The sequence below is a fragment of the Mesoplodon mirus genome, assembly GCF_964341445.2.
Source record: "Mesoplodon mirus genome assembly, contig: HAP1_SCAFFOLD_1210, whole genome shotgun sequence".
Taxonomy (NCBI): domain Eukaryota; kingdom Metazoa; phylum Chordata; class Mammalia; order Artiodactyla; family Ziphiidae; genus Mesoplodon; species Mesoplodon mirus.
Window position 1 is genome coordinate 72,332 of NW_028294867.1, and position 23,631 is coordinate 95,962.

A 23,631-nucleotide genomic window follows, 5' to 3' on the forward strand; every position below is an offset into this window, starting at 1 on the left:
TCTCTAGGTCCATCCACCTCAGTACAAATAACTCACTTCTGCTCCTTTTTTTTTTATCCCCCAGCTTTATTGAGGTATAATCGACAAAATCGTAAGATACTCAAAGGGTACAACGTGATGATTTGATAATTCCCAGGGGTTAATGAACACATTGATCACCTCACATATTTACCTTTTGTGTGTGTGTGAGAACATTTATATATATTTTTTTCAAAAGTTAATCTAATTTATTCTTTTATTCTGTGTGGTTAATTAACCAAGTTAATATACGGTGAGTTCATTTTTTTCTATTTGTTTTAATTTTTTTTTCTGCTTTATAACAAATTTAATCAGTTATACATATACATATGTTCCCATATCCCCTCCCTTTTGCGTCTCCCTCCCACCCCTCCAGGCGGTCACGAAGCACAGAGCTGATCTCCCTGTGCTATGCGGCTGCTTCCCACTAGCTATCTACCTTACGTTTGGTAGTGTATAGGTGTCCATGCCGCTCTTTCGCTTTGTCACAGCTTACCCTTCCCCGTCCCCATATCCTCAAGTCCATTCTCTAGTAGGTCTGTGTCTTTATTCCTGTCTTACCCCTATGTTCTTCATGACATTTTTTTTCTTAAATTCCGTATATATGTGTCAGCATACGGTATTTGTCTTTCTCTTTCTGACTTACTTCACTCTGTATGACAGACTCTAGGTCTATCCACCTCATTACAAATAGCTCAATTTCGTTTCTTTTTATGGCTGAGTAATATTCCATTGTATATATGTGCCACATCTTCTATATCCATTCATCCGATGATGGACACTTAGGTTGTTTCCATCTCCGGGCTATTGTAAATAGGGCTGCTATGAACATTTTGGTACATGACTCGTTTTGAATTATGGTTTTCTCAGGGTATATGCCCAGTAGTGGGATTGCTGGGTCATATGGTAGTTCTATTTGTAGTTTTTTAAGGAACCTCCATACCGTTTTCCATAGTGGCTGTACCAATTCACATTCCCACCAGCAGTGCAAGAGTGTTCCCTTTTCTCCACACCCTCTCCAGCATTTTTTGTTTCTAGATTTTTTGATGATGGCCATCCTGACTGGTGTGAGATGATATCTCATTGTAGTTTTGATTTGCATTTCTCTAATGAGTAAAGATGTTGGGCATCCTTTCATGTGTTTGTTGGCAGTCTGTATATCTTCTTTGGAGAAATGTCTATTTAGGTCTTCTGCCCATTTTTGGATTGGGTTGTTTGTTTTTTTGTTATTGAGCTGCATGAGCTGCTTATAAATTTTGGAGATTAATCCTTTGTCAGTTGCTTCATTTGCAAATATTTTCTCCCATTCTGAGGGTTGTCTTTTGGTCTTGTTTATGGTTTCCTTTGCTGTGCAAAAGCTTTGAAGTTTCATTAGGTCCCATGTGTTTATTTTTGTCTTTATTTCCATTTCTCTAGGAGGTGGGTCCAAAAGGATCTTGCTGTGATTTATGTCATAGAGTGTTCTGCCTATATTTTCCTCTAAGAATTTGATAGTGCCTGGCTTTACATTTAGGTCTTTAATCCATTTTAAGCTTATTTTTGTGTATGGTGTTAGGGAGTGATCTAATCTCATACTTTTACATGTCCCTGTCCGGTTTTCCCAGCACCACTTATTGAAGAGACTGTCCTTTCTCCACTGTACATTCCTGCCTCCTTTATCAAAGATAAGGTGACCATATGTGCATGGGTTTATCTCTGGACTTTCTATCCTGTTCCATTGATCTATCTTTCTGTTTTTGTGCCAGTACCATACTGTCTTGATTACTGTAGCTTTGTAGTATAGTCTGAAGTCAGGGAGCCTGATTCCTCCAGCTCCATTTTTCGTTCTCAAGATTGCTTTGGCTATTCGGGGTCTTTTGTGTTTCCATACAAAAAAAAATTGTGAAATTTTTTGTTCTAGTTCTGTGAAAAATGCCAGTGGTAGTTTGATAGGGATTGCATTGAATCTGTAGATTGCTTTGGGTAGTAGAGTCATTTTCACAATGTTGATTCTTCCAATCCAAGAACATGGTACATCTCTCCTTCTATTTGTATCATCTTTAATTTCTTTCATCAGTGTCTTATAATTTTCTGCATACAGGTCTTTTGTCTCCTTAGGTAAGTTTATTCCTAGATATTTTATTCTTCTTGTTGCAATGGTAAATGGGAGTGTTTCCTTGATTTCACTTTCAGATTTTTCATCATTAGTATATAGGAATGCCAGAGATTTCTGTGCATTAATTTTGTATCCTGCTACTTTACCAAATTCATTGATTAGCTCTAGTAGTTTTCTGGTAGCATCTTTAGGATTCTCTATGTATAGTATCATGTCATCTGCAAAGAGTGACAGCTTTACTTCTTCTTTTCCGATTTGGATTCCTTTTATTTCCTTTTCTTCTCTGATTGCTGTGGCTAAAACTTTCAAAACTATGTTGAATAAGAGTGGTGAGAGTGGGCAACCTTGTCTTGTTCCTCATCTTAGTGGAAATGGTTTCAGTTTTTCACCATTGAGGACGATGCTGGCTGTGGGTTTGTCATATATGGCCTTTATTATGTTGAGGAAAGTTCCCTCTATGCCTACGTTCTGCAGGGTTTTTATCATAAATGGGTGTTGAATTTTGTCGAAAGCTTTCTCTGCATCTATTGAGATGATCATATGGTTTTTCTCCTTCAATTTGTTAATATGGTGTATCACGTTGATTGATTTGCATATATTGAAGAATCCTTGCATTCCTGGAATAAACCCCACTTGATCATGGTGTATGAACCTTTGAATGTGCTGTTGGATTCTGTTTGCTAGTATTTTGTTGAGGATTTTTGCATCTATGTTCATCTGTGATATTGGCCTGTAGTTTTCTTTCTTTGTGACATCCTTGTCTGGTTTTGGTATCAAGGTGATGGTGGCCTCGTAGAATGAGTTTGGGAGTGTTCCCCCCTCTGCTATATTTTGGAAGAGTTGGAGAAGGATAGGTGTTAGCTCTTCTCTAAATGCTTGATAGAATTCGCCTGTGAAGCCATCTGGTCCTGGGCTTTTGTTTGTTGGAAGATTTTTTATCACAGTTTCAATTTCAGTGCTTGTGATTGGTCTGTTCACATTTTCTATTTCTTCCTGATTCAGTCTTGGCAGGTTGTGCATTTCTAAGAATTTGTCCATTTCTTCCAGGTTGTCCATTTTATTGGCATAGAGTTGCTTGTAGTAATCTCATGATCTTTTGTATTTCTGCAGTGTCAGTTGTTACTTCTCCGTTTTCATTTCTAATTCTATTGATTTGAGTCTTCTCCCTTTTTTTCTGGATGAGTCTGGCTAATGGTTTATCAATTTTGTTTATCTTCTCAAAGAACCAGCTTTTAGTTTTATTGATCTTTGCCATCGTTTCCTTCATTTCTTTTTCATTTATTTCTGATCTGATTTTTATGATTTCTTTCCTTCTGCTAACTTTGGGATGTTTTTGTTCTTCTTTCTCTAATTGCTTTAGGTGCAAGGTTAGGTTGTTTATTCGAGATGTTTCCTGTTTCTTAAGGTAGGATTGTATTGCTATAAACTTCCCTCTTAGAACTGCTTTTGCTGCATCCCATAGGTTTTGGGTCGTCGTGTCTCCATTGTTATTTGTTTCTAGGTATTTTTTAATTTCCTTTTTGATTTCTTCAGTGATCACTTCGTTATTAAGTAGTGTATTGTTTAGCCTCCATGTGTTTGTATTTTTTACAGCTCTTTTCCTGTAATTGATATCTAGTCTCATAGCATTGTGGTCAGAAAAGATACTTGATACAATTTCATTTTTCTTAAATTTACCAAGGCTTGATTTGTGACCCAAGATATGATCTATCCTGGAGAATGCTCCATGAGCACTTGAGAAAAATGTGTATTCTGTTGTTTTTGGATGGAATGTCCTATAAATATCAATTAAGTCCATCTTGTTTAATGTATCATTTAAAGCTTGTGTTTCCTTATTTATTTTCATTTTGGATGATCTGTCCATTGGTGAAAGTGGGGTGTTAAAGTCCCCTACTATGATTGTGTTACTGTCGATTTCTCCTTTTATGGCTGTTAGTATTTGCCTTATGTATTGAGGTGCTCCTATGTTGGGTGCATAAATATTTACAATTGTTATATCTTCTTCTTGAATCGATCCCTTGATCATTATGTAGTGTCCTTCTTTGTCTCTTCTAGTAGTCTTTATTTTAAAGTCTATTTTGTCTGATATGAGAATTGCTACTGCAGCTTTCTTTTGGTTTCCATTTGCATGGAATATCTTTTTCCATCCCCTCACTTTCAGTCTGTATGTGTCTCTAGGTCTGAAGTGGGTCTCTTGTAGACAGCATATATATGGGTCTTGTTTTTGTATCCATTCAGCCACTCTGTGTCTTTTGGTGGGAGCATTTAGTCCATTTACATTTAAGGTAATTATCGATATGTATGTTCCTATTCCCATTTTCTTAATTGTTTTGGGTTCGTTATTGTAGGTCTTTTCCTTCTGTTGTGTTTCTTGCCTAGAGAAGTTCCTTTAGCATTTGTTGTAAAGCTGGTTTGGTGGTGCTGAACTCTCTCAGGTTTTGCTTGTCTGTAAAGGTTTTAATTTCTCCATCAAATCTGAATGAGATCCTTGCTGGGTAGAGTAATCTTGGTTGCAGGTTTTTCTCCTTCATCACTTTAATTATGTCCTGCCACTCCCTTCTGGCTTGTAGAGTTTCTGCTGAGAGATCAGCTGTTATCCTGATGGGGATTCCCTTGTGTGTTATTTGTTGTTTTTCCCTTGCTGCTTTTAATATGATTTCTTTGTGTTTAATTTTTGACAGTTTGATTAATATGTGTCTTGGCGTATTTCTCCTTGGATTTATTCTGTATGGGACTCTCTGTGCCTCCTGGACTTGATTAACTATTTCCTTTCCCATATTAGGGAAGTTTTCAACTATAATCTCTTCAAATATTTTCTCAGTCCCTTTCTTTTTCTCTTCTTCTTCTGGGACCCCTATAATTCGCATGTTGGTGTGTTTAACGTTGTCCCAGAGGTCTCTGAGACTGTCCTCTGTTCTTTTCATTCTTTTTTCTTTATTTTGCTCTGCATCAGTTATTTCCACTATTTTATCTTCCACCTCACTTATCCGTTCTTCTGCCTCAGTTATTCTGCTATAGATCCCATCTAGAGTATTTTTCATTTCATTTATTGTATTTTTAATCGATGCTTGATTCATCTTTAGTTCTTCTAGGTCCTTGTTAACTGTTTCTTGCATTTTGTCTATTCTATTTCCAAGATTTTGGATCTTGGAAATAGAATCTTGGATCATCTTTACTATCATTATTCTGAATTCTTTTTCAGGTACACTGCCTATTACCTCTTCATTTGTGAGGTCTGGTGGGTTTTTATCTTGCTCCTTCTCCTGCTGTGTGTTTTTCTGTCTTCTCATTTTGCTTATGTTACTGTGTTTGGGGTCTCCTTTTTGCAGGCTGCAGGTTCGTAGTTCCCGTTGTTTTTGGTGTCTGTCCCCAGTGGCTAAGGTTGCTTTAGTGGGTTGTGTAGGCTTCCTGGTGGAGGGGACTAGTGCCTGTGTTCTGGTGGATGAGGCTGGATCTTGTGTTTCTGGTGGGCACATCCATGTCTGGTGGTGTGTTTTGGAGTATCTGCGGACTTTTTATGATTTTAGGCAGCCCCTCTGCTAATGGGTGGCGTTGTGTTCCTGTCTTGCTAGTTGTTTGGCATAGGGTGTCCAGCACTGTAGCTTGCTGGTCGTTGAGTGAGGCTGGGTGCTGGTGTTGAGATGGAGATCTCTGGAAGATTTTCGCCGTTTGATATTATGTGGAGCTGGGAGGTCTCTTGTGGACCAGTGTCCTGAAGTTGGCTCTCCCACCTCAGAGGCACAGCACTGACTCCTGGCTCCTCAATGTGGGATGATTTGTTGTCTATTCATGTACTCCACAGATGCAGGGTACATCAAGTTGATTGTGGAGCTTTAATCCGCTGCTTCTGAGGCTGCTGGGAGAGATTTCCCTTTCTCTTCTTTGTTCTCACAGCTCCCAGGTCTCAGCTTTGGATTTGGCCCCGCCTCTGCGTGTAGGTCGCTGGAGGGCGTCTGTTCTTCGCTCAGACAGGACAGGGTTAAAGGAGCAGCCACTTCAGGGACTCTGGCTCACTCAGGCCGGGGGGGAGGGAGGGGCACGGAGTGCGGGGCGAGCCTGCAGCAGCAGAGGCCGGCGTGATGTTGCACCAGCCCGAGGCGCGCCGTGCGTTCTCCCAGGGAAGCCGTCCCTGGATCCCGGGACCCCGGCAGTGTCGGGCTGCACAGGATCCCCGGAAAGGGGGCGTGGACAGTGACCTGCGCTCGCACACGGGCCTCTTGGCGGCGGCAGCAGCAGCCCCAGCGTCCCACGCCCGTATCTGGGCTCCGCGCTTTCAGCCGCGGCTCGTGCCCGTCTGTGGAGCTCTTTTAAGCAGCGCTCTTAATCCCCTCTCCTCGCGCACCAGGAAACCAAGAGGGAAGAAAAAGTCTCTTGCCTCTTTGGCAGCTCCAGAGTTTTCCCGGACTCCCTCCCGGCTAGCTGTGGCACATTAGCCCCCTTCAGGCTGAGTTCTCGCCGCCAGCCCCAGTCCTCTCCCTGCGCTCTGACCGAAGCCCGAGCCTCAGCTTCCAGCGCCGCCCGCCCCGGCGGGCAAGCAGACAAGCCTCTCGGGCTGGTGAGTGCCGGTCGGCACCGATCCTCTGTGCGGGAATCTCTCCGCTTTGCCCTACCCAGGTACGTGGGGAGTTTCTTGCATTTTGGGAGGTCTGAGGTCTTCTGCCAGCGTTCAGTAGGTGTTCTGTAGGAGTTGTTCCACGTGTAGCTGTATTTCTGGTGTGTCTGTGGGGAGGAAGGTGATCTCCGCGTCTTACTCTTCCACCATCTGTGAGAACATTTGAGTTCTGCTCCTTTTTATGACTGAGTAATATTCCATTGTATATATGTGCCACATCTTCTTTATCCATTCATCTGTTGATGGACACTTAGGTTGCTTCCATGTCCTCGCTATTGTAAATAGAGCTGCATTGAGCATTTTGGTACATGACTCTTTTTGAATTATGGTTTTCTCAGGGTATATGCCCAGTAGTGGGATTACTGGGTCGTATGGTAGTTCTATTTTTAGTTTTATAAGGAACTTCCATACCGTTCTCCATAGTGGCTGTACCAATTCACATTCCCACCAACAGTGCAAGAGGGTCCCCTTTTACCCACACCCTCTCCAGCATTTATTGTTTGTAGATTTTTTGATGATGGCCATTCTGACTGGTGTGAGATAATATCTCATTGTAGTTTTGATTTGCATTTCTGTAATGATTAATGATGCTGAGCATTCTTTCATGTGTCTGTTGGCAATCTGTATATCTTCTTTGGAGAAATGTCTATTTAGGTCTTCTGCCCATTTTTGGATTGGGTTGTTTGTTTTTTTGATGTTGAGCTCCATGAATTGCTTGTATGTTTTGGAGATTAATCCTTTGTCAGTTGCTTCATTTGCAAATATTTTCTCCCATCCTGAGGGTTGTCTTTTCGTCTTGTTTATGGTTTCCTTTGCTGTGCAAAAGCTTTTAAGTTTCATTAGGTCCCATTTGTTTATTTTTGTTTTGATTTCCATTTCTCTAGGAGGTGGGTCAAAAAGGATCTTGCTGTGATTCATGTCATAGAGTGTTCTGCCTATGTTTTCCTCTAAGAGTTTGATGGTGTCTGGCCTTACATTTCGGTCTTTAATCCATTTTGAGTTTATTTTTGTGTAAGGTGTTAGGGAGTGTTCTAATCATATGGTTTTTCTCCTTCAATTTGTTAATATGGTGTATCACGTTGATTGATTTGCGTATATTGAAGAATCCTTGCATTCTTAGGATAAACCCCACTTGATCATAGTGTATGATCCTTTCAATGAGCTGTTGGATTCTGTTTGCTAGTATTTTGTTGAGGATTTTTGTATCTATGTTCATCAGTGATATTGGCCTGTAGTTTTCTTTCTTTGTGACATCCTTGTCTGGTTTTGGTATCAGAGTGATGTTGGCCTTGTAGAATGAGTTTGGGAGTGTTCCTCCCTCTGCTATATTTTGGAAGAGTTGGAGAAGGATAGGTGTTAGCTCTTCTCTAAATGTTTGATAGAATTCACCTGTGAAGCCATCTGATCCTGGGCTTTTGTTTGTTGGAAGATTTTTAATCACAGTTTCAATTTCAGTGCTTGTGATTGGTCTGTTCATATTTTCTATTTCTTCCTGGTTTAGTCTCAGAAGGTTGTGCATTTCTAAGAATTTGTCCATTTCTTCCAGGTTGTCTATTTTATTGGCATGTAGTTGCTGGTAGTAATCTCTCATGATCCTTTGTATTTCTGCAGTGTCAGTTGTTATTTATCCTTTTTCATTTCTAATTCTATTGATTTGAGTCTTCTCCCTTTTTTTTCTTGATAAGTCTGGCTAATGGTTTATCAATTTTGTTTCTCCTCAGAGAACCAGCTTTTAGTTTTATTGATCTTTGCTATCATTTCCTTCATTTCTTTTTCATTTATTTCTGATCTGATCTTTATGATTTCTTTCCTTCTGCTAACTTTGGGTGTTTTTTGTTCTTCTTTCTCTAATCGCTTTAGGTGTAAGGTTAGGTTGTTTATTTGAGATGTTTCTTGTTTCGTAAGGTAGGCTTGTATAGCTATAAACTTCCCTCTTAGAACTGCTTTTGCTGCATCCCATAGGTTTTGGGTCATTGTGTTTTCATTGTCATTTGTTTCTAGGTATTTTTTGATTTCCTCTTTGATTTCTTCAGTGCTCTCTTGGTTATTAAGTAGTGTGTTGTTTAGCCTCCATGTGTTTGTACTTCTTACAGATTTTTTCCTGTAATTGATATCTAGTCTCATAACGTTGTGGTCAGAAAAGACACTTGTTACAATTTCAATTTCCTTAAATTTACCAAGGCTTGATTTGTGACCCAAGATATGATCTATCCTGGAGGATGTTCCATGAGCACTTGAGGAGAATGTGTATTCTGTTGTTTTTGGATGGAATGTCCTATAAATATCAATTAAGTCCATCTTGTTTAATGTATCATTTAAAGCTTCTGTTTCCTTATTTATTTTCATTTTGGCTGATATGTCCATTGGTGAAAGTGGGGTGTTAAAGTCCCCTACTATGATTGTGTTACTGTCGATTTTGCCTTTCATGACTGTTAGTATTTGCCTTATGTATTGAGGTGCTCCGATGTTGGGTGCATAAATATTTACAATTGTTATATCTTCTTCTTGAATCGATCCCTTGATCATTATGTAGTGTCCTTCTTTGTCTCTTGTAATAGTCTTTGTTTTAAAGTCTATTTTGTCTGATACGAGAATTGCTACTCCAGCTTTCTTTTGATTTCCATTTGCATGGAATATCTTTTTCCATCCCCTCACTTTCAGTCTGTATGTGTCCCTAGGTCTGAAGTGGGTCTCTTGTAGACAGCATATATACAGGTCTTGTTTTTGTATCCATTCAGCCAGTCTCTGTCTTTTGGTTGGAGGATTTAATCCATTTACATTTAAGGTAATTATCGATATTTATGTTCCTATTACCATTTTCGTAATTGTTTTGGGTTTATTATTGTAGGTCTTTTCCTTCTCTTGTGTTTCCTGCCTAGAGAAGTTCCTTTAGCGTTTGTTGTAAAGCTGGATTGGTGGTGCTGAATTCGCTTAGCTTTTGCTTGTCTCTAAAGCTTTTAATTTCTCCGTCAAATCTGAATGAGATCCTTGCTGGGTAGAGTAATCTTGGTTTTAGGTTTTTCCCTTTCATCACTTTAAATATGTCCTGCCACTCCCTTCTGGATTGCAGAGTTTCTGCTGAAAGATCAGCTGTTAGCCTTATGGGGATTCCCTTATGTGTTATTTTTTGTTTTTCCCGTGCTGCTTTTAATATTTGTTCTTTGTATTTAATTTTTGATAGTTTGATTAATACGTGTCTTGGTGTGTTTCTCCTTGGATTTATCCTGTATGGGACTCTCTGTGCTCTCTGGACTTGATTAACTATTTCCTTTCCCATATTAGGGAAGTTTTCAATGATAATCCCTTCAAATATTTTCTCAGTCCCTTTCTTTTTCTCTTCTTCTTCTGGGGCCCCTATAATTCGAATGTTGGTGCCTTTAATGCTGTCCCAGAGGTCTCTGAGACTGTCCTCAATTCTTTTCATTCTTTTTTCTTTATTCTGCTCTTCAGTAGTTATTTCCACTATTTTATCTTCCAGGTCACTTATCCGTTCTTCTGCCTCAGTTATTCTGCTACTGATCCCCTCTAGAGAATTTTTTATTTCATTTATTGGGTTGTTCATCACTGTTTGTTTGCTCTTTAGTTCTTCTAGGTCCTTGCTAAACGTTTCATGTATTTTCTCCATTCTGTTTACAAGATTTTGGATCATCTTTACTATCATTATTCTGAATTGTTTTTCAGGTAGACTGCCTATTTCCTCTTTATTTGTTAGGTCTGGTGGGTTTTTGCCTTGCTCCTTCATCTGCTGTGTGTTTCTCTGTCTTCTCATTTTGCTTAACTTACTATGCTTGGGGTCTCCTTTTCACAGACTGCAGGTTCGTAGTTCCCGTTGTTTTTGGTGTCTCTCCCCAGTGGCTACAGTTGGTTCCATGGGTTGTGTAGGCTTCCTGGTGGAGGGGACTAATGCCTGTGTTCTGGTGGATGAGGCTGGATCTTGTGTTTCTGGTGGGCACATCCATGTCTGGTGGTGTGTTTTGGGGTGTCTGTGGCCTTATGATTTTAGGCAGCCTCTGTGCTAATGGATGGGGTTGTGTTACTGTATTACTAGTTGTTTGGTATAGGGTGTGCTTGCACTGTAGCTTGCTGGTCGTTGAGTGGAGCTGGGTCTTGGCATTGAGATGGAGATCTTTGGGAGATTTTTGCCATTTGATATTATGTGGAGCTGGGAGGTCTCTTGCGAACTAGTGCCCTGAACTGGCTCTCCCTTCTCAGTGGCATAGCCCTGACGCCTGGCTGGAGCACCAAGAGTCTGTGCCCCACATGGCTCAGAATAAAATGGAGGAAAAAGAAGAAAGAAGAAGATAAAATAAAATAATGTAAAATAAAATAAAGTTATTAATATAAAGAATAATTATGAAGAAAAAAAAATTTTAAGTTAAAAAAAAAAGGACAGACAGAACCCTAGGACAAATGGTAAAAGCAAAGCTGTACAGACAAAATCACACAGAGAAGCATACACATATACACTCACTAAAAGAGAAAAAGGGATATATATATATCTATATATCTATCTATATAGATAGATATATAGATAGATAGATAGATATAGATATAGATATAGTTGCTCCCAAAGTCCACCTCCTCAATTTGGGATGATGCGTTTTCTATTCAGGTGTTCCACAGATGCAGGGTACATCAGGTTGATTGTGGAGATTTAATCCTCTGCTCCTGAGGCTGCTGGGAGAAATTTCCCTTTCTCTCCTTTGTTTGCACAGCTCCTGGGATTCAGCTTTGGATTTGGCCCTGCCTCTGCGTGTAGGTCACCGGAGGGCATCTATTCTTCACTCAGACAGGATAGGGTTAAAGGAGCTGCTGATTCGGGGGCTCTGGCTCACTCAGGCTGGGGGGAGGGAGGAGTATGGATGTGAGGCAAGCCTGCGGCGGCAGAGGCCAGCGTGATGTTGCACTAGCCTGAGGTGCGCCGGGCGTTCTCCCGGAAAAGTTGTCCCTGGATCACAGGACCTTGGCCATGGCGAGCTGCACAGGCTCCTGGTAGGGGAGGTGCGGGTAGTGACCTGTGCTTGCTCACAGGTTTCTTGGTGGCGGCAGCAGCGGCCTTAGCGTCTCATGCCCGCCTCAGGGGTCCGCGCTGATAGCCGCGGCTCGCGCCCGTCTCTGTAGCTCCTTTAAGGGGTGCTCTTAATCCCCTCTCCTCGCGCACCAGGAAACAAAGATGCAAGAAGAAGTCTCTTGCGTCTTCGGCAGGTCCAGACTTTTCCCCGGACTCCCTCCCGGCTAGCTGTGGAGCACTAGCCCCTTCAGGCTGTGTTCACACAGCCAACCACAGTCCTCTCCCTGGGATCCGACCTCCAAAGCGTGAGCCTCAGCTCCCAGCCCCCACCCGCGCCGGCGGGTGAGCAGACAAGCCTCTCGGGCTGGTGAGTGCTGGTTGGCACCGATCCTCTGTGCGGGAATCTCTCTCCTTTGCCCTCGGCACCCCTGTTGCTGCACTCTCCTCCGTGGCTCCGAAGCTCCCCCCTCTGCCACCCACAGTCTCCGCCTGCGAAGGGGCCTCCTAGTGTGTAGAAGCCTTTCCTCCCTCACAGCTCCCTCTCACTGGTGCAGGTCCCGTCCCTATTCTTTTGTCTCTGTTTTTTCTTTTTTCTTTTGCCCTACCCAGGTACGTGGGGAGTTTCTTGCCTTTTGGGAGGTCTGAGGTCTTCTGCCAGTGTTTAGTAGGTGCTCGGTAGGTGTTGTTCCACATGTAGATGTATTTCTGATATATCTGTGGGGAGGAAGGTGATCTCCACGTCTTACTCTTCCACCACCTTGAAGCTCCTCCTCATATATATGATTTTTAAATATTTTCTCCCATTCTGTGGGCTGTCCACTTTCTTGATCATGTCCTTCGTAGCAAAAAAAAGTTTTTAATTTTGATGTGGTCCAATTTATTTTTGTTGTTGTTGTAGCTTATGTTTTGGTGTCATATCTAAGAAACCGTCTCCTAATCCAAAGCATGAAGATTTATGGCTACATTTTCTTCCAGGAGCTTTATTGTTTTAGCTCTTAAGTTTAGGTCTCTGATAAATTTTGACTTAATTTTTTGTATATGTTGTAGGCTAGGAATCCAAGTTCTTTCTTTTGGATGTGGCTATTCAGTTGTCCTGCAGCATTTGCTGAGGAGATTATTCTTTCCCCATTGAATGGTCTTGGCACCTTTGCAGAAAATCAGTTGACATAGATACATGGATTTATCTCCAGACTTTCAACTCTCTTTCATCAATCTATGTGTCTATGCTATGCGAGTACCACACTCTCATGATGATTACAGTTTCGTAGTAAGTTTTGAAACTGAGAAGTCTGAGCCCTCCCACTTTGTTCTTTCTCTAGATTGTTCTGGCTATACTGGGTCCTTTATATTTCCATATGAATTTTAGGATCAGCTTGTCAATTTCTGCAAAGAAGCTGGGATTTTGAAAGGGATTGTGTTGAATCTGTAGATCAAGTGTAGACATTATGAGGTCTCTAAAATTATTACATCTTTTCAAACTAGAAATAAAAAGGCCACTGAAGTATCCTACAGATTTTAATTTATACCAAAGTGAATACCAAATTCTAATAACACACGTACAGAAAAATTTCTTTGGGATCCTTTTTCCTAAGTGTAAAGGGGCCTTGAACTGAAAAAGTGAGAAAACCACTGTGGTTTATCCCCAGCGGTGATGGGTCCATTTCTTGCTGTGACCTCACAGTGCCCCACTGTGATGTACTTCACAAAAACTGTATAAAAGAGCCCAGCTGGGCCAAGGTTTTTGGTCCTTAAGAGCCCAGGAAGCTGCTTTTGGTGACCTGACGGCCTTGGACCCACAGTTAGCTTGTTTTTTCCTTGTTTCTGCAATTTTGTGGATTTTTTTCCTCTTTTCTCTAGCCTTTTTTATTTTTCTCATTTTTATTTCTTCTTTGCCTTTTTCTCCTTTTTCTTTATTTTTTCTCTCTTTATCATTTCTTTCAGTTTTAAATTTTTTCTTCTTTAGCACTGCTAGTTAGTGCTGTCATTCAGTGTAGTTAGCAGGCCACCATGATGGAGGGCCTCACAGCCAACTCCGCTGACAAGGAGGCTCATATTGATGAGTACGAGATCCTCCACACCATTGGTGAAGGCAGCTTCGCTAAAGTGAAGCTGGCCCGGCACATTCTGACCGGGACACAGGTGGCTGTGAAGATCATTAAGAAAGGTCGGCAGAGCTGCTCAACTTCCCAGGCAGTTTACCGGGAAGTGTGCTGTATGAAGGCTCTGGATCACCCCAATATTGTAAAACTGCTGGGGGTGATTGACACGGAGGAGACAATGTTCCTCGTGATGGAGTACCTCAGTGGGGGGGACATGTTCAGCTACCTAGTGAACCATGGCCGTATGACAGAGGCGGAGGCCCGACGCCCGTTCCAGCAGCTGGTCTCCGCCCTGCAGCACTGCCACCAGAGGGGCATCGTGCACAGGGACCTGAAGCTACCGAACCTCCTCTTGGATGCCAACATGAATATAAAACTGACAGACTTTGGCCTCAGCAACAAGTGTGATGAGAGTGGCATACTGGACACGATCTGCGGCACAGTCCCGTATGCTGCCCCGGAACTGTTGCGGGGGCAGAGCTACAGCGGCCCTGCGTTGGACGTGTGGAGCCTGGGTGTAGTTCTCTACAGCATGGTAACTGCGTGCCGGCCCTTTGTGGGAGAAGACGTCCGGGAGATGCGGGAGCAAATCCTACGAGGGCAATACCCCATCCCACCTTACCTGTCTTTGGAGATAAGGGCTCTATTACAAAAAATGATTGCCCTCAACCCCCGTGACAGAGGCACCTTATCTGACGTCATGAGGCATCCATGGGTGAACATGGGCCAGAAGGAGCCACTCCAGCCACCCTGTGAAGAGGACCCGGAGGTGACCACGGTGAGGACTCTGGGCTGGACTTGCGACCAGATCCAAGACCCAGGAACAGGCAGTGTGAGCTCCATGAAACCAATGGTGGGGTCCTCCATCATAACTGTGAGGCCCTTCTCTTCCGGGGACCTCAGTGGCAGTGAACTTGAGGCTTCTTTAAGCCCCGAGTTGTCCACCCTGAAAGCCAGATGGCTCTACCAGGGAGAAAATGGGCAGCTGCAGGAAGACCAGCAGGCAGGGCAGAAGACCAGTGAGCCTGCCTGTCCCCCACCCAGCCTGGAGTCGAGGACTGCCACCCCCAGCCCAGCCGACCAGTGTGGCCCTGGGACATCCCCGTCCACCAGCAGCAGGATTGGAGCCCCAGAGGGAACCAGCTGCCCCCCGGGTGTGTCCAACACTGGAAGGTCCTCCCACGCTGGGCAGCCTGAGAGTATGTCCTCATCCACTCCCTCTGGCCACAGACAGAAAAAGCAAGGGGTGGCTAGGAGAATCTGCAACTTCATATCTAAACACCTTTGTTGCAAGCTGAGGCGTCGTCATAAAGTGAAACCGCCTGAACCCCATGGATGACCCGAGGCAGGAAGGTCAGGCTGCCACGCGCCCTGGGACCCGGTCCAGTTGAAGATGACTCTGTTCTCTGCACGGCCTTCAGAAACATTGTATCCAAGACCCTGGCCAGCTCAGAGGATGGTCCGGAGCAGCCCGGGCCACCGAAAGAGAGGCCACCGTGGCTGCAGGTCCACCCCTCAACCCCCACCTGGGTGAAACTTCAGACTTCAGAGACTGGACTGTCATTCCTGGGGCACGTCTCCCCTCCCCCACTCTTCTGTCTTCCGTGTTGGTGGGGGAGGGGGAGAGTTCTTGTTCCAAGAACTCCTTGGTTCTTCCAATTCTAGTTAATAAACTTGATGCTCTAGAGAGATGTATCACACTCTGCTTTGCATCGTCCCTGCACAGACTTGGGGCTGTGCATTTTCCAGTTAGACAAGTGTGTAGCCATGTAGTGCTTGGAATTAATCAGAACCACTAGAGGGGAAGTGACCTAAGAGAATTAACACAATGACTCCCAGCAGCAACAACTGCTGCACTGCGGGGCAGACGTGCAGAAAGTGTCGAATCCCTTCCTGCACTAACATCCCCAAACATTTTCAGAAGGGCCGAGGGGAACTTTGGATCCCTGTGGCCTGTGTTAATTACATCAGAGAGGCTCATAAAAGGATAAGAAGGTCCCGTGAACCAGCCTGTGCGCAGTGTGGTAAGGTCCCCGTGCAGCTGAGTTTCATGACTGTCACGCAGCAGTTGGGCTCCCCTCTTCCCCTGTGCGAAGGGGCCCTGATGCATGGGTTTATTTTATTTTTCTGATGTGACCATTTGAAAAGTCTTCATTGAATTTGTTACAATATTCCTTCTGTTTTATGTTTTGGTATTTTTGGCCGCGAGGCACGTGGGATCTTGGTCCCCGACAAGGGATCCAACCCGCACCCCCTGCACTGGAAGGCGAGGTCCACCACTGGACCGCCAGGGAAGTCTCCTTTTTAATTTCATTGTTTTGATGCATGGGTTGGACCACGGGGACTGGATGATTATACTAAATGATCATACTAGCAAAACACTAGATTTGTCGGCATTCCCTGGTTCCCTGGTTCAATAAGCCCTTGAACACACGGGTGAGTGGAGCAGGGTCTTCTTCCCAGAGGCCTCTCTCTGGGGGCACATGCTCTCGGAGGCATCACCTGCACAGTCCCATTGGCTCTCGTGCGCTTACAGGCCACTTGCCGACTGCGGAATCCTTCACCGCAAGACACAGAGCACTCTGACCACGTGCCCGTGAACCACCTAAGAACAAATACTCCAGGAGCGTATTAGTAAGGACGGGTAGGACAGATCCTACAGGAAGTGCCTTCCAGAGGAAAAATCGATCCTAACATGATGACTGTTTCAGGGCCCTCACACGTCTCTCTGGGAATGGGCAGCAGCACAGATAACTCCCAGCCATACGCTCAGATTTTCTTTTACTCAGAGAAGCAACAGAATCACCACGTAGACAACCAACATAGGGGTGGGATAGAGCCGTCTTCAAGTATGTAAGGAGCCATGACTTGTGTGGCTTCAAAGAGTAGAGCTAGGGCAAAATTAGGCGGAAACTTCAAAAAGGTGCATTTCGGGCTTCCCTGGTGGCGCAGTGGTTGAGAGTCCGCCTGCCGATGCAGGGGACATGGGTTTGTGCCCCGGTCCGGAAAGATCCCACATGCCCCGGAGCGGCTGGGCCCGTGAGCCATGGTCGCTGAGCCTGCGCGTCCAGAGCCCGTGCTCCACAACGGGAGAGGCCACAGCAGTGAGAGGCCCGCGTACCGCAAAAAAAAAAAAAAAAAAAAGGTGCATTTCAACTCACTGAAACCAAAGGGAAGAAAATATTGCTAAATCACCTATGTGCTCTTTGTGCTCTGAGACATTTGCATGTTTTCTAATGTAATTGTCATCTTGTTCCCATTCTTGCAATGAAGACAGCGATGTCCACAGGGTTAAATAGCTATGGTCACATAACTAACATGCCAACAGAGCTGGGACTGCTTCTAGATTTACCTGACCCTAAAGTTCATAATGATTATAGGAGACTGAACTAGGACCTGGACACCTTGGAGATACTGAGTGCGCTGTCACTCAAGATGTTCGAGCTGCCACCAGGATGCTGCAGAGTAGGGGTTCCTAACCTGAGCCCCATGGTTCTCCAAGGGAACCACGGACTTGCATGGGAAAAGGATTACATCCTCGTTGTCACTAAGCTCTAACGGCAATTGAGTATTGCCTTCAATTGTAAAAATGCAGGCCACAACGTATATCAGTAGTAGCAATACCTGTGATTTTGTTACCAATAGAAATCACAGCTGTTTTCACATGCCATGAAAATCGTGGCAGGCATCCAGAACAGCAGTTACATTCATCACCATTTCAAAATCAGTTGTACTAGCAGATCCTATAATTTAGTGTGTTGATAGAGAAGCAAAGTTACGACTACATCACACATTGAAAACTACTTCAGGAACTGTACTTCCATATAATTAATTGGCTTCCTTTGTAATCAAGTATGTTTTATTTTTATAGATTTAAAACCCTTGTTTGAGAAGGGAGCCATAGGCTTCTCTAGACTACGGAGGGATCCGTGGCACTGAAATGTGAAGGACCCCTGATGTAGAGGGATCTAGGGTTAGATGATCTCTACCGTTTCTTCTAGGTATGAAAGTGTATGACTCTGTTTTCTCTAGGAGTGGCTAAAGGCTTGAGAGTACTTAATAAACAAGGATAAAATTCCCAATGTGAATTCTCACTTTGTGCGAACCAAGAATTGACATAAAGCAGATTTCTTGGATCAAGTTCCTCCTAGTTATTCTAGCATCAGTTTGCTGCCTCCTGAGGGACAGATGACTCTTGCACAAGCTCTTCCTTTGAAGGATAGGAGGAGCTCACGCCAGAGTCAAGGTGCCTACGGCACTGGAAGACAGGTCAAGGTGACTACGGTATCCACGGCTCTTCTGAGAACGTGTTCCGAGGCATCTCTTTTGTTTCACGGTGTGAGCATACCTCCCACCTCTCCTCCAACGCACAGATCATGGATCCGGGGTGGGCATTTGCACAGGGCAGTGAGCTGTACAACATTCTGTACACTTCCGCTTCCTCCTCAGTAAAATGAGGTTGATAATAGTGTCTACCTCACAGGTTTGTGCTCAGTAAGTGCTACTACTGTTTGGGTTTTTTCTTGGTTTGATTTTTTGTTGTTGTTTTTACTATGGGTTTTGGCATTGTGAGCTGAAATGTTGCCTGCCATATCAGTAAACAAAGGATGTTGCAGCCATCAAGCCATCATATTATGGCCGCCCTAATGGTGCACCACCCCAAGGAGACTCAGGATGAGAAAGCACAGGACACTGGCCCCAGATAGTGGAGGTGCACATCAAAGGAATGATTTCAGTAAACCCAGACACTTGCATCTTCCCATACAGACAAAAGCGCTAAATTCCTTAACTTGAGATAGCTGATTTTCTTTAATTAACAGTCATCTTTTGATGTTCCAACTACCTTGTCTTTTGTTGCAAAAACTCCTATATATCGTGGCTCCCCAATCCCCTCCTTGCCACTTCAGAACAGTTTCTCAGCATTATCTGCGATGCTATGTCCCAAGCTTGAAGTCCTCAGAATGTCTGTCAGATGAAACAGACCTCTCGACTTTTCGATTGTGCAGTGTTTTCCGTCCACAGCATCACTGGTCAGTTATCTGCTAGGGGCTATGCTATTCAATCATTCATTCATTCATTTAACAAATATTTTTAGAGTGTGCAGTGGGGCAATCACTGTGCTGAGTAATGGGGATTACTTGTTAAACACACCAGCTGTGGATTTGCTCTCATAGAACTGATGGTCCAGTACGTGGGCAAGACAGGCAGATTGTGGTAAGAGCTGTGCAGAAGAATGATACGGAAATTGAAAAACATACAGCACAGGGTCTGGTTTAGTTTGGGGCCTAGAAGGTTTCCCTGAAAATAGATGAATAGGAATAACTAAGTGAAAAGAGAGGAAGCAGTATGTACAAAGGCCCTGAGTCAGGAGACAGAACGGTCTATCGAAGGTACGGAAAAGTCTATTGTGGATGGAGATCCAATAACCAGGCTGGGAGACACAGCAATGAGGCAGAAGGGCAGCCTGAGACCCAAGCACGGAGGGACTTTTATTTTTTCACTCACGTATTTAGTCAGGCAGCAAATAGGTACTGGGCACTTACTATATGCAAGGCATTATTTTAGACATTGGGGGACAAAGTGAACAAGACAGACACAGTCCCTATGCCAGGAATTTTGACCTTTCTCCTAACGACAATGGGAAGGCATGGAAGGGTTTTCTTTTTTTTTTTTTTTTTAACATCTTTCTTAGAGTGTAACTGCTTTACAATGTTGTGTTAGTTTCTGCTCTATAAGGAATTGAATCAGGTCTACGTACACATATATCCCCGTTATCTCCTCCCTCTTGCGTTTCCCTCCCACCCTCCCTATCCCACCCCTCTAGGTGGTCACAAAGCACTGAGCTGATCTCCCTGTGCTATGCGGCTGCTTCACACTAGATATCTATTTTACATTTGGTAGTGTATCTATGTCCATGCCACTCTCTCACTTTGTCCCAGCTTACTGTTCCCCCTCCCCGTGTCCTCAAGTCCATTCTCTAAGTCTGCGTCTTTATTCCTAACCTGCCCCTAGGTTCTTCAGATCCATTTTTTTCTTTTTTCTTTTTAGATTCCATAAATATGTGTTACCATACGGTATTTATCTGGTATAATAAGGTCAAACCAAGAAAATATATTGCAGATAACGAAAGCCAGGCTTCTCGCTGTCATAGAAAGAAGTTTACAAACAAGAAAAAGGTATAGACTGTAATAACGTCCCTATGTGCTGGACTGGCATTCAAGGTTTCAGTATGAATGCATAGATACAGGAAAAAAATTGTGTGTGTGTGTTTGTGCACATGCACGTGCGTGCACACACATTCAAGGATTAGTGTATATGCAATCAACCTTTTAACCCTCCCAATGACCAAAGCTAGAATGCTTTGAGCAACAAAATAATGATAGTGTTGGATTTCAACCCTTAAATATATATCTATATATAGATATAGATATCTATATCTACAACTATATCTAGATATATACATATATACGCATCCCGTGGAGTCCATGTGGATATACATAAAGTGAATAAATGGGGAAGAAGGAACAACTCTTCCCTTCCAAAGAATTCCAATTAGTAAAAGTAGACGGAATGAAGAAAGTAGAAGGTCACAATTAGAACATCTTCGTGATAATTGTTGTAGGCACAGTCCACAGTGGATGCTAAAATTAAGGGGCAATACTTTAAGAAACAGTGGAATATTTGCGCAGTGTCAAAGTATTGTCTCTGAAATAAGCATGTATTAATTAGAAAGAGAAAAATAGTAACTTAATAGACAAGAAACATGGCAGAAACTACCAGAACCAAGGATCAAGTCACTGGTAAAAGGACTTATTGACATATTGTTCCCCCTGATAGTATGCGTTAAGAAGGGCAAGAATGCATAACCTCACTCTCATCTTGAGAAAACACTAGATAACCCCAGATTGAGGGCCATTCGATAAAACCTCTAGCCAGTGTCATGGTCAAAAGTGTCAAGGTCATGAAAGACAAGAAGAAATTGAGGAAGCATCCCTGATTGGAGGAGGCTAGAGAGGCAAGGCAACAAAACACAATGTGGGATCCTGGATTAGAACTCGGGCAGAATAAAGGGCAATAGTGGAAAAATGGTAAAATCCCAAAATGTTGACATGTAAAAGACAGAATATTTGGGATTTCATCACACTGTATATGAGAGTGGACCCAAGCCTTACATTAGTAAGGCTTACATTACTCCTCATCCTAACTGTACCTTCCAGCCTAACGCTAATTCGCTTTGGATTTACTGACAAATCAGTTCACATTAAAACAGTTATTTACTGTAAACAGTTCTTTTCAGCTATCATGTTTCATAGCTAGATTACTTTCTCATAATTTTTCCAAAATAAAATTCCTTAGGGATACTATCTTATGCATAAATTCGGTCTAACAAGGCTTTGGCTTTTCTGTTTGTGTGCAAGAGAATAGTGCTGAGAAAAGTCTCATTCACAGCTCTTAAAAGAACGCTTTGAATATACTTCAAAATCAGTAGAAGAGGTTAACCTTCCGTCTCCTTTAATTTCCAAGATGCCTCATTTGGTCACAGGTCGATTTCCGTAGTTGTGAAAATGGCAGCCATGTTTACTCAGTGTTTTCTTCCCTAAGTTCTCTAAGAGCGAGGACAAGATGCCATTCCCCCAGGATGCCTGGATCAGTCAGGGTCACAAGCCTGTCCAGAGTGATTGTCTCCTTTTCACGTTTAGTAAGGGTCCATAAAAATGCCATTAGAGCCAACATCTTAAGAACTACTGGCCAGAGCTTCTCAAATGTAAATGCCTTATACACCTGTTGCAACCCTAAAACTGAGAGAAGTCATCAGTTGCCGTGTTTGCCAAGCCCTCAGGATGTCGTACTCTGTACTAGTCTATAAATCACAGGAAGAGGCAGCTCGTGACAATGCACAGGTGATCTTGGTGATTTCCTGATTAGAAGGACAGAACGGGGTCCCAAGTGCACTGGCGCACCTGCTACGGTATTTTATGTTAGTCCTGGAACGTACCATTTACAAGAGCTGGAATTAAAAAACCGGCCATGGGGAAATGACAGTACCCAATTTTAATAGTGGTGATTTTGCATTGACTTCTGTCTGATTGTAGAACCTAGAGGGTTTTTTGTAAAGAAATATATGTTTTTGTGCCAGCTACATGGGGAAGAGAGCTTTTACATTTTGCTTCATCTTCACAGCGGCATTAGGACTCCCCTGCAAAGTTTTATCCTTCTTGACCCGATTGACAGCACCTTTGTTTGTAGAGGTCTAGCGAACACAAATTAAGATGCTTTACAAACGTACAGTGGTGAGTTGCGTCTGTGCAGCCTCCTGCAAAAAAAAAAAAAAAAATCCATTGAACACATAGCTCATTAGAGATCTAGTTACAAAAAGAAGTGCATGATTTTATGAAAAGCGGAAACTGAGATCACAGAGGGAAGTGAAGAAGCTAGGCTTGGGTTAGGGCCACTGCTTGGCACTGGAGTCAGAAGTGCCCTGGACTCCCTTCTTAGCTGGGCCAAGTGGCTTCTCGATGCCCTCAGGGGACGTCACAGCCCTTCAGGCCACCTGCTCCTCCCAGTGCTGACAGCGGCACTAGCTTCTGGGGTGTCATGAACCCCAGGGAAAACTTACCAAAGCAATGGACCTCCCCCTAGAAAAATATATATGATTACATTTCCCACATAACTTCAGGGCATTTACACACCTGTCCAATCCCATCCAAGGAAGCCTTGTCTGTGGGGCTGAAATTCCAAGACAGAAAGAGGCTGCGGAGAGGCTCCCAGTGCTCGTTAGTAGGCCACCGACCACCCTACTCAGTCAACTATTCTTTTCTCTACAGGACACCAAGTTGCACCCACATCAAAGCAGCTACTCTCCTGATGTCCCAAGACACCACATCCGTTCAGAATGGCCCTGCGGACGAGACCCTGACAAGGTTGGCTCCATGCGGTCTGGTTTGCACAAGGCTTCGGGGTGGTCGCAATACTATCACAGGAAGGCCCCAGGTAGTGCCGCCAGGAAGAGGGTTTCTCTCCCGGCTCGCAGCGTCTCTCAGCCACCGTCTTGCAGCTCCTCGTGTGGACACCGTCCACCTTCCGAGACTGGAAGCCCTGACCACAGGCTGATGTACCAGGGCCTCCAAGGGCCTGTGTGCCAACATGCATCACAAGCCCCCCGACGAGCGGTTCCTCCAAAAGGTGGGTCTGAAATGAGAAAAACAAACAAAAAGGTGGACAGTGGGAGAAAGTGGGGTGTCACTTCTTGCTGGGATCAAGCCTTTTACTGTACTGTACTTTCAGTATAGCAAAGGCTTGACAGTTATGACCTTATTCAACAGGAAACTCATCTGAATTGTTCCTGGCTGACTAAGCAAAGTGGTGGAGGAATCACAACCTCAATAGAGGCAAGCAAACCACGTGTTTCCATGAGCCTCCGGCACCACATCAAGGCACGCACCTCAAAAGACACAGTCTCCTGATGAGCTGGAGCAGATCGATTTAGGCAAGGAAGAGAAGAATGACACATTTGTTAACAAACTGTAAGCTCCGTTTATATAAGCACTTGAAATATATTCTGGTATGAGTATGAATTTGTGAGCAATGTTCTCCACTAAGAGGAGCGCTCTAGTTTACATTTAGGACACACTGGGCTTCCCTGGTGGCGCAGTGGTTGAGAGTCCGCCTGCCGATGCAGGGGACACGGGTTCGTGCCCCAGACCGGGAAGATCCCTCATGCCGCGGAGAGGCTGGGCCCGTGAGCCATGGCCGCTGGGCCTGCGCGTCCGGAGCCTGTGCTCCGCAGCGGGAGAGG

The 23,631-nt window shown here is 43.7% G+C and overlaps 1 protein-coding gene across 3 annotated transcripts in view; it reads left to right on the forward strand.

The window, feature by feature from the left end:
* Positions 1–23,413, forward strand: part of LOC309797910 (uncharacterized protein) — a 78,694-nt gene extending 55,281 nt beyond the window's left edge. For all 3 annotated transcript variants that reach the window (XM_082646293.1, XM_082646292.1, XM_082646291.1), the window contains 2 exons: positions 22,661–23,018; positions 23,159–23,413. The gene's annotated coding sequence lies outside the window, so the exon portion shown is untranslated. The remainder of the gene's footprint in view (positions 1–22,660; positions 23,019–23,158) is intronic.
* The last annotated feature ends 218 nt before the right edge of the window (positions 23,414–23,631 follow it).